This window comes from Nicotiana tabacum, chromosome 7 (genome assembly GCF_000715075.1).
Source record: "Nicotiana tabacum cultivar K326 chromosome 7, ASM71507v2, whole genome shotgun sequence".
In the NCBI taxonomy this organism is placed as follows: domain Eukaryota; kingdom Viridiplantae; phylum Streptophyta; class Magnoliopsida; order Solanales; family Solanaceae; genus Nicotiana; species Nicotiana tabacum.
Genome location: NC_134086.1, coordinates 95,223,148 through 95,232,980, shown reverse-complemented (window position 1 = coordinate 95,232,980; position 9,833 = coordinate 95,223,148). Strand labels below are relative to the sequence as shown.

Here is a 9,833-nt window from a genome sequence, read left to right as displayed (position 1 = left end):
CTGTGTGTACTACCTATTCATTAGAGAAGTTGGCAGAGATCTATATCCGGGAGATTGTTCGTTTGCATGGTGTCCCAGTTTCTATCATTCTAGATAGGAGCACTCAATTTACTTTACAGTTTTGGAGGTTTGTGCAGCGAGAGTTGGGTACTCAAGTTGAGTTGAGCACAACTTTTCACCCTCAGACGTACGGGCAGTTCGAGCGCACTATTCAGATATTGGAGTACATGTTACACGTTTGTGTCATTGATTTCGGGGGATCAAGTAATCAGTTTATATTGCTCGCGAGTTTACTTATAACAACAGTTACCAATTGAGTATTCAGATGGCTCCATATGAGGCTTTGTAGGGAGGCAGTATAGATCTCCAGTTGGTTGGTTTGAGCCGTATGAGGCTAGACTATTGGGTACAGACTTGGTACAGGACGTTTTAGACAAGGTGAAGGTGATTTAGGAGAGGCTTCGTACAGCGCAGTTGAGACAAAAGAGTTATGTTGATAGGAAGGTTCGGGATGTGTCCTACATGGTTGGCGAGAAGGTTCTATTGAAGGTTTTACCCATAAAGGGTGTTATGAGATTTGGGAAGAAGGGTAAATTGAGTCATCGGTTCATTGGGCCTCTTGAGGTGCTTCTGAGGATTGGAGAGGTAGCTTATGAGCTTGATTTTCCACCTAGCTTGTCGAGTGTGCATCCGATATTTCATGTTTCTATGCTCCGGAAGTATATTGGCAATCCGTCTCATGTTTTGGATTTCAACATGGTTCAGTTGGATGATGATTTGACTTATGATATGGATCCAGTGGCTATTTTGGAGCATCAGGTTCGAAAGTTAAGATCAAAGGATATAGTTTCAGTGAAAGTGCAGCGGAGAGGTCGGCCTGTGGAGGATGCTACTTGGGAGACCGAGCGGGAGATGCGGAGCAGATATCCTCACCTATTTGAGGCTTCAAGTATGTTTCTTGACTCGTTCGAGGACGAACGTTTTGTTTAAGAAGGGGAGGATGTAACGACCCGACCGGTCATTTCATGAGTTACCGCTCTATTTTCCTCATTTCTACTTTTTATTATTTTGTTCATTTGTATTATATGTTATCGGGTTGATTGGTTCGGGCTCGGAGAGGTTTTGGTAAGGTTTGAGACACTTAGTCTCTTTGAGTAAGCTTAAGTTGGAAAAGTCAACCAGATGTTGACTTATGTGTTAAAGGGCTCGGATGTAAGTTCTGATGGTTAGGATAGCTTCAGGAGGTGATTTGGGACTTAGGAGCATGATCAGAATGTGTTTTTGAGGTTCAGAGTAAATTTAGGCTTGAATTGGCGAAATTGGAATTTTGGCATTTTCCGGTTGATAGGCGAGATTTTGATATAGGGGTCGGTATGAAATTCTAGGAGTTGTAGTTGGACCGTTGTATCATTTGGGATGTGAAGGTCATTCGGACATGGTTTGATAGACTTTTTTATCGAAAGCGGAATTTGGAAGTTTTTAGAATTCTTAGGCTTGAATCCGATGTGATTTTGGTGTTTTGATGTTGTTTTGAGCTTTCCGAAGGTTGGAACAAGTTTGAATGAGGTTATGGGATATGTTGGCATGTTTGGTTGAGGTCTCGAGGGCCTCGGGTGAGTTTTGGGTGGTTGAACGGATCAATTCATGTTGGAAAAAGTTGCAGAAAATCTGTTGTTGGTGTTGCAGACATTTGGCCTTCGCGTTCGCGAGAAGGCTCTCGCGTTCGCAAAGGGATGGGAAGTGAGGTTGTCATTTTGGCCTTCGCATTTGTGATGTGGTTCCCCCGTTCGCAAAGGGTGAGGTCTAGTGGTCATCGCGAACGCGACGAGGGTCCCGTGTTTGCGTAGAGTATTTGGAATGGCTGGATCCCAGAAGCCTTGTTCTTCGCGTTCGCGTAGGTGTAGCCGTGTTCGCAAAGGTTGGGTCAACTGAAGCATCGCGTTCGCGAGGGTTCTTCCGTGTTCTTGTAAGAGGATTTTTGGTCAATGGTATTTTGTGCTTCGCGAATGCGAGGCTTTGACCACGTTAGCGAAGAAGGATTTCAAATCGCTGGACAGAATGTTTAAAAGGCCATTTTTGCGATTTTTGGCCTAAGTTCACCATTTTGACTCGGTTTTGGAGCTTTTTGAGAGAGATTGAAGAGGGAATCAAAGAGAATCTATTGGAGGTAATAATTATGGACTTAATACTCGATCCTATTGTGATTTCTACCTAATTAAACATGAAATTTGGGGAATTTGAAGCCTAAATTGGGGAGTTAGGGCTGGGAAACTTGAGACCTTAATCTAGGGATTTGAGGGGCCATTTGTGGCCGGATTTGGGTAGTCTTGGTATGTATGAACTCGTGGGAGGATAAGGATTTCATTGATATGATTTTTATCGAATTTTGAGACGTGGGCCTGGAGGTGGGGGTGGACCAATTTCAGGATTTTTGGTATAATTTGATTAATTTCGCATGAGCTTCGTCCCTTTAGCATATTCGAATGTTATGATTCTGATTTTGGGTAGATTCGGCTTGAGTTGAGGCAGAGGCGAGAGGCAAAGGTGTTGCAGAGTAGTTTTTCATCCGGTTTGAGATAAGTAACCATTGTAAATCTGGAACTGAGGGTACAAAACCCCGGTATTTCTTATCGTTTTGATAAATGAGGTGACACACATTCTAGATGACGAACGTGTGGGCGTGCACCAGTAGGAATTGTGATTTGGTCCATCCCGTAACGACTATTATGCCTCCTACTTGATTTGAAATCTTATGATATCCCGTATTTTAGAAATTTATACTGTATTATGGGTTGTCGCTACTGGAAAATGGGCCTATGGCAACGGCGGGAAAACCGTTGCAAATGATTGATAAACCGTTGCCATAGATGTATTGGAACGATTTAGCAACTGTTGCATCCGCTCGCGTGCCAATAGATCTAAAGCAACGATCCTTGCAACGGTTGACCACAAACGGTTTAAAACCGTTACCATAGAGTTTAATGCAACAGTTGCAAACTGTTACCATACTATTTACCACGATGGTTGGAAACCGTTACCATAATATTTATTGCAACAGTTATGTATGCTATTGCAACGGTTATTTATAGATAATCTAATGATTCTATTTCTATTGCAACGGTTCAATTAGGCTATTGTAACAGTTTAATTGACAATATTGCCCTCGTTATAAATAACATTTACATATATAAATATTGGTAATAACCTGGAAATTATATAAATAAAAAATAAAATACTCCATAACCTATATTGTCCAATAAGCTAATAATAACCATAATAGCAAAATATTTTAACCCAATCACATACGTTTTACAGTTCAACACTTCAAAAGTTAAATTTTCAAATGTTGATAACAAAAGACTCCTAGAACATCGACAACAATTCAAAGTTCTTCTTAAAGTCTAGATCTTCACTATCTCCATCTCCCCTTTCTTCAGTTGCTCCATCTACAAAAGAGGATAAATAAAGTCATTACCTTTCAAGGATTAGTTTAGATTGTAAGAATGGGTATACTCCATGAACAATGCATAAAGCACAAAGCTTCGAGGAGAAAGAAATAAGTTCGCACAAATGAAGAAGCCAAAGTTTAGTAACAAATCAAATTATCAAAACCAAACTTGTAAGCATATGCATTCAGACAAATTAAGAGTTGTCTGTTTTTCTTATTTTGAATCAACTCAAACATAAAAACATAACAAAATGAACAATCTAACAGTTTCAGTAGCCAACCACACTAACAATTTTCAACTTTTTTTTTTTTTGCAAGTAATAATCTAAAGTGGATACATTTCATCAGAAGCATATCAAAAATAGTCAAGCAAAATACATATCGAGACAGAATTTTTGCAATATTGACTTCGAAAAAACATTGCAACATAGCTCATATTAAACTAACAATGGACAACACAAAAATGGAAGCTCCATGTTATCTATTTTTCCAAAAGAATTTTGATAATACTGGAAAGGGCATACTTTTTAACGAGCGTTCACCCAAACATGAATGATCCATTCAGACATATTTCGGATTCATAAACTTGTTCCACTTATCTGGGAGTAAAGAACATGTATAGCTATATAAGGTAGTAAATTACGTCGTGCTAAAAACTTGCAATAAGATGGACAAACACAATAGGTTGTCTAAAGGGCAGCCCTGAAAAAACATATAGTTCTATAGTAAAAGCTAAGTGCTTCCAGAAAAGGAATTATTGTATTGCTTGAGCATATACAATATAAAACTTAAAACAATCAAATAGAGTAATGAAATCTTAGATAATCCTATGAGAGTCAAACAATCGGCGCAATAGCAATTTCCTGTAAGCTTGAGTATGCCATTACTGAAGAAGCATCTAAGAGAAAAACAAACCCGAAGAGGTTAATTTTCATCATTTGTGCCAAGCATCTCGTCTACCAAGGTCTGACATTCTTTGGGAGTTGCGAAGCTTAATCACTTCTCCACAAAATTGGAGGCAAACTTTTGCTGGCTCATCTGGACTATCTATCCCATCAGCTTACTAATTATAGACGAACGCTCCTCTGGCATCCTATGTTCCAGTACATGCTGTAACTAAACTTGGTAGCATTAGTAAGAGGAGAACATCTAAGCTAAAACAACAAGAGAAAGAATCCATCCAGGGGAGTTGATGACATCTCCCTCACGTATACTACAACAATGAGACATATATACTCATTTATCTATTGAGAGCAAATAGTTAGAAGATTACTACATACAGAAAAATTGATGGCAGTATTCTAAAGAAGGACGACAAACACATCCCTGTAGTTTTAGATTGTATACAAGAACCCATATTCAAAAAATACTTGATTATTTAGCGCAAAAATTGTGCTACCATCAACTTGGAAATATGCATTAAGTCGTGGATATACATTCATTCGCTTATGAAGTAGGATATGAGAAGAAGATTCAGAAACACTTGAAAGAAAGATGCGTAGCAATTCCACGAACACCTTCCTTATGTCAAGAAACTTCATAGTAGCAAAATACCGAGCAATCGGGTAAAAGAACCACCAACAGCTGTTCAAACAATATTTTTCAAAAATACAACCTCTTGGAATAAAGGCACGAATGGTTTTAATATTCTGCAGACAAGTTGCACCCTCTCTAAATTAGAAAACTTTTGACACTAGTACCAGTAATTAGCAAACTCTTAACACTAAATTATTTCATCGCTTTCAAGTTCAAATTCTTGATCTGCTTTCCTGTGTTCAAAATTAGATACACATGAGCTCCAAGAAGAAAGAAATAAAAGCAAATAAATAGACGTCTTTCATATGATAGCATGACAAATATTAATGAAATTGCAAATTAGATAACACTTCAAATTGAGAACAATGTAAGCTTGACAAGATAAAAGAATGCAATGAATATGGTAATCAAGAAAAGCTTTATACAGAACATACCTCAAGAAAAGAATATAGCCTGCTTCCTAAGAAATGAATTTAGAACTTCTTCAATCTCCTGTGGCAATACATCAATATTTGAGACCATAGTGAATACTCAGAAGAACTATCAAAGTCGAAGAGTATAGCATATTTTCTAAGAAATGAATGTAAAACTTCTTCAATCTCCAGTACATGTGGAGTTAAATAACAATAGTAAAAATATGCGAGACACCGTTCATTGGCATGCTGTTTATCGAAATTTGCATAAATTTAACCCTTGTGCTCATAGATATGACAAGAGGGGTTGCTCTGATGGTAAGCAACCTCCACTTCCAACCAAGAGGTTATGAGTTCGAGTCTCCCCAAGAGCAAAGTGGAAAGTTATTGGAGGGAAAGATGCCGAGGGTCTATTTGGAAATAGCCTCTCTACCCCAGGGTAGAGGTAATGTCTGTGTATATACTACCCTCCCCAGACCCTACTAAGTGGGATTATACTGGGTTATTGTTGTTGTGCTCATAGAACCAAAATCCCTCGAGCATAAAAGATAATCATACTGAATTTCATATGTAAGACCAGTCTGTTTCTGTTAGCCCTATTGGTTAAAAGATGTTTCAGGGCCTAGGAATCCATAAGAATAGAAAAAAACTAGGCTCCATAGGAGTAGGAAGAACTTATAATGAAACTGTTACTTCTGGTGTCCTAGTTCACAAACCATTCACCACATTACCTGACCCATCTAACTTAACAGTTCATAGAGCTGAAAAAATCTATACTGCTACACAAGTTAGAACATATAGTATTTCAATTTAAGCTGCATACACATCCTAGGTGATTATTAGCTGCAAAATAAAGCCTATAGCAGGTAGAAAGTATGACAAATCCATGATACTAAGTATTTTAGGAAAATCAGGAAGGACAAAGAAAGAATTCACCCAATAGATTTCTTTATACGAAAATGATGCCATAAAGCAACCCACTCTTGTCCAGATAAACAATAGCATAAAGGATAAACAGATTCACATGCACGGGAGCACCCTTTAAGATGGAATAGGTCGATCTTACTTTGCAACAAATTCATAAAAATGAATCATCAGGTCTCGATCACTCTCATAAGTCATGTTTATTTTTTCCAAGCAAGCAAGACCAAATCTTGGATTTGCAACAGAGAAATAAAGACTCCCGTTATAATGATATAATTATATAAAGCATGCATAACGATTGGAGGTACGCTTTTCTTCAAATTAAATATTATATGACATTGCATATCACCAATAGAAAAACTTTAGTAGGTATGTTTTTTCCCAAAATATTATATTATACTGCATATCAATAATGGGAAAACTTTAGTACTAGTTTTTGAACCAACGACAACAACGAAAAGAGAGCAGAAACCCAATCTAACTTCTTATCAAATTAAACTAATAAGCAATCAAAATGACAAGATTATATCCGGTAGAAAATAGGTAATATGGTTCTGATCCCAAGCTAAATATACAATTTTACTAACATCAGAAATACCATCAGCATCATAAGTATACATTAACCACTTCGGCAAAATCACATTGTAACATATCTGCAATTCTGCCTAGCTCTATCTGCAAAACTGGTTTTTGGCACCTCTTTTTGAAACACAACGACCACTATACAATGACCAAGCAACATGGTTCAACTAGATTAGAGTAAAAAGTTCTTATTCTTTGCATGCATGCTCGAACATGTGTACAACGAACATATGTATGACTATACCGCAGAAAAAAGAGCACTTGATCTTTAATACTCAACAATTGCCTAAGTTGAAATGTCGTTGAAGGAAAGCATGAGTAATTTAAAGCTCACCAATTCTCATCTCGGAAAATATCTCCTCTTGGTTAGCAGTGGTTATAGCAACAACCTCCTACTTGTCGCTGATAAATATTAAAAAGATCCGATGTTTACGAGCTCAGATATCGCATTGATCCCTGCTCAAACATAGAGGAAGCTATTGTAATAACTCAATTATTTCTTAACACATTCAGCAATAAAAAATAAAATTTTAAACCTGGGCGATATTCTACCTTGACAAGAAGACCGCGAAAGCTGCTACTTTTCTGCTTCAAAGGCGAAAATCGTGCGACCTTTACAGTAGAAAATAGGATGAAATTAGGGTGCAATTTTATGTTTTTCTCGTAAAATTGATTGCAAAAAAGGGATGAATGATAGTACAAAAATATCCTAACAGATTTCTAATTAGATTTAAAGATTCGGCAGAAAATACTCACAATTTTAAGGAAGAAAAAATTAATAAGTTGAACAACAAAGACGATGGCTCTTCGATTAGTTTTCAACTTATCTTTCACCACATGAACAGATTTGATTCTCTACCAATGAACTCGAACACCATTTTGAGAAACCCTAGCATATTAGCAAGATGAATATTAACCTTAAGGAGATTTTCCAATGGTGACGCCATCATTGCCGTCGATGGTGGTTTGTCTTCTCCTCGTAATCTTTGTTAATGAGGAAGGCTATTTGGGAGAGAGTTGTGAGCGTCGTTTGAGTGTAGTATATCATATGTAGTGTATTATTAGGTTTATACTCTTATTTTATTACATATAAAAAATAATAGAAAATTAATTAGAGTGGGTCTCTTTTTAGCGGGAGTCATCCAAAATTTGGGGGAAAAAGTAGAGGGAATTCATAACCGTTGCAATAAATCAAAAATATCAAATAACCGTTACCATAGATAGACTTATTGTTACGGTCATTTAAACCGTTGCCATAGAAATATCTACTACAACTGTTTTTGGACTAATGCAACGGTTCAGGTGCTAAACTGTGCCGATAGTACCAATAACCTTACTCAACGGTTGGAACCGTTGCAATAGACCATCTATAGCAACGGTTACAGATCCGTTGCCATTAAAATCGTTGCCATAGCCCCAATTTTTAGTAGTGTGTATGCCATGTTTGGGGCCTTGTGCCGACCTGTTGAGACCCTTAGGGGCATTTTTACTGTCTTCCTTACTTTATTTGTTTGAAAGTATATCCTCAGTTATGTTTTACCTGTTTATTGTTTTAAAAAATGGTTTTATCACTCTACTTCTTAAAAATGTGAGAACTCTTTGGACTGAGTTCCCCGATTTCCACTGTTATGCCCGAGTGGTTGTGAGGTTAATAAATGAGAGAGGTTGAGGACCTAATTGTAAGGATTATAAATATTACGGATCGGGTTGCACGCCGCTGTAATATTATATGTATATATTATGTATCGGGCTGCACGCCGCAGCGATATTATATGTATATATTATGTATCGAGCTGCACGCCGCAGCGATATATATATTGGATCAGGCTACACGCCGCAGCGATATATGTATTGGCTCGGGCTGCGCGTCGTAGCGATATGACGCTTGGGCTGTAGGAGCCCCTCCGGAGTTTTACACACCCAGTGAGCGTAGTCGACTATAAATTATTCGGGCTGCACGCCGTAGCGGTTATTATGATTATTACTATTATGAGATGTTATTGAGCCTAAGTGTTGAGTGACGAGAGCTGAGTCACGAGTGACTGAGAGGCTTGCCCGAGAGGCTATATTTATGAGTGATACTCTGCCCGAGGGGCCCATTTATGATATTTTTGCTGATTTCACTCTTCTTTTATAATGAGCCTCTGTTGAAAACTGCTAAGTAAATGATTTCAAAGTATTTCAATTGAAACTGAAGCTTTATGAAGAAATTGGTTTTTAAACTGTTGAGTTTGACTTGATATTCTATTGTTTACTCTTTTATATGATTTTTAACTGCTCGTCACTACTTTCAGACCTTATTTACTTTAGTTACTTACTGAGTTGGCGTACTCACGTTACTCCTTACACCTTGTGTGCAGATCCAGGTGCCCGAGCGGCAGAGTGAGGGTTCTCAGCATTTCCAGAGCTTATCGGAGATTGCAAGGTAGTTGCACGGCGTCCGCAGCCCTGCTTTCCTCCTTCCTATCTTTGTTTTTCTGCACTTTTAGACTTGTTATGTAGTAGACACTCGGATCAGTATATTTAGAGGCTCTAGACTCGTAACACCATATGTTTGGGTTGTGTTGGTCTGTTTATGTAATGTTTTTAGCACATTTCAGTGATTTATAAATTCCTTATGAAAGCTGAGACTTAATTAAATGTTAGAAAAATATTTTTAGTGAAAGAAATTGACTGTGGTTACTTGTTGGATTGGCTTGCCTAGTATTGTGATAGGCACCATCACGATCGAGTATTTGGGGTCATGATAGTCCTCCATGACGGGTCAAAATGCGGCGGATAATATTTTCAAAGTAACTTATTTGGTGTATTTTCCAAAGTGTTCGATCAAGAGTAAGTTGTGGAATTTTACATCATTTATATCTCCATTTCCTTGATAAGATGCTTGTTCTAACAACATCTGGTAAAATCATACGTATAAGAATATCATC

At 37.7% G+C, this 9,833-nt stretch overlaps 1 long non-coding RNA gene across 1 annotated transcript; it reads right to left on the bottom strand.

Annotated features, from left to right (window-relative positions):
* Positions 1–3,247: 3,247 nt before the first annotated feature.
* Positions 3,248–7,925, bottom strand: LOC107812091 (uncharacterized). The gene is made up of 6 exons (XR_001654065.2): positions 7,660–7,925; positions 7,456–7,515; positions 7,238–7,359; positions 5,419–5,476; positions 4,364–4,558; positions 3,248–3,446 (listed from the first exon to the last, which is right to left on the bottom strand). It is a non-coding gene; the product is annotated as an uncharacterized LOC107812091 (long non-coding RNA).
* Positions 7,926–9,833: the final 1,908 nt, after the last annotated feature.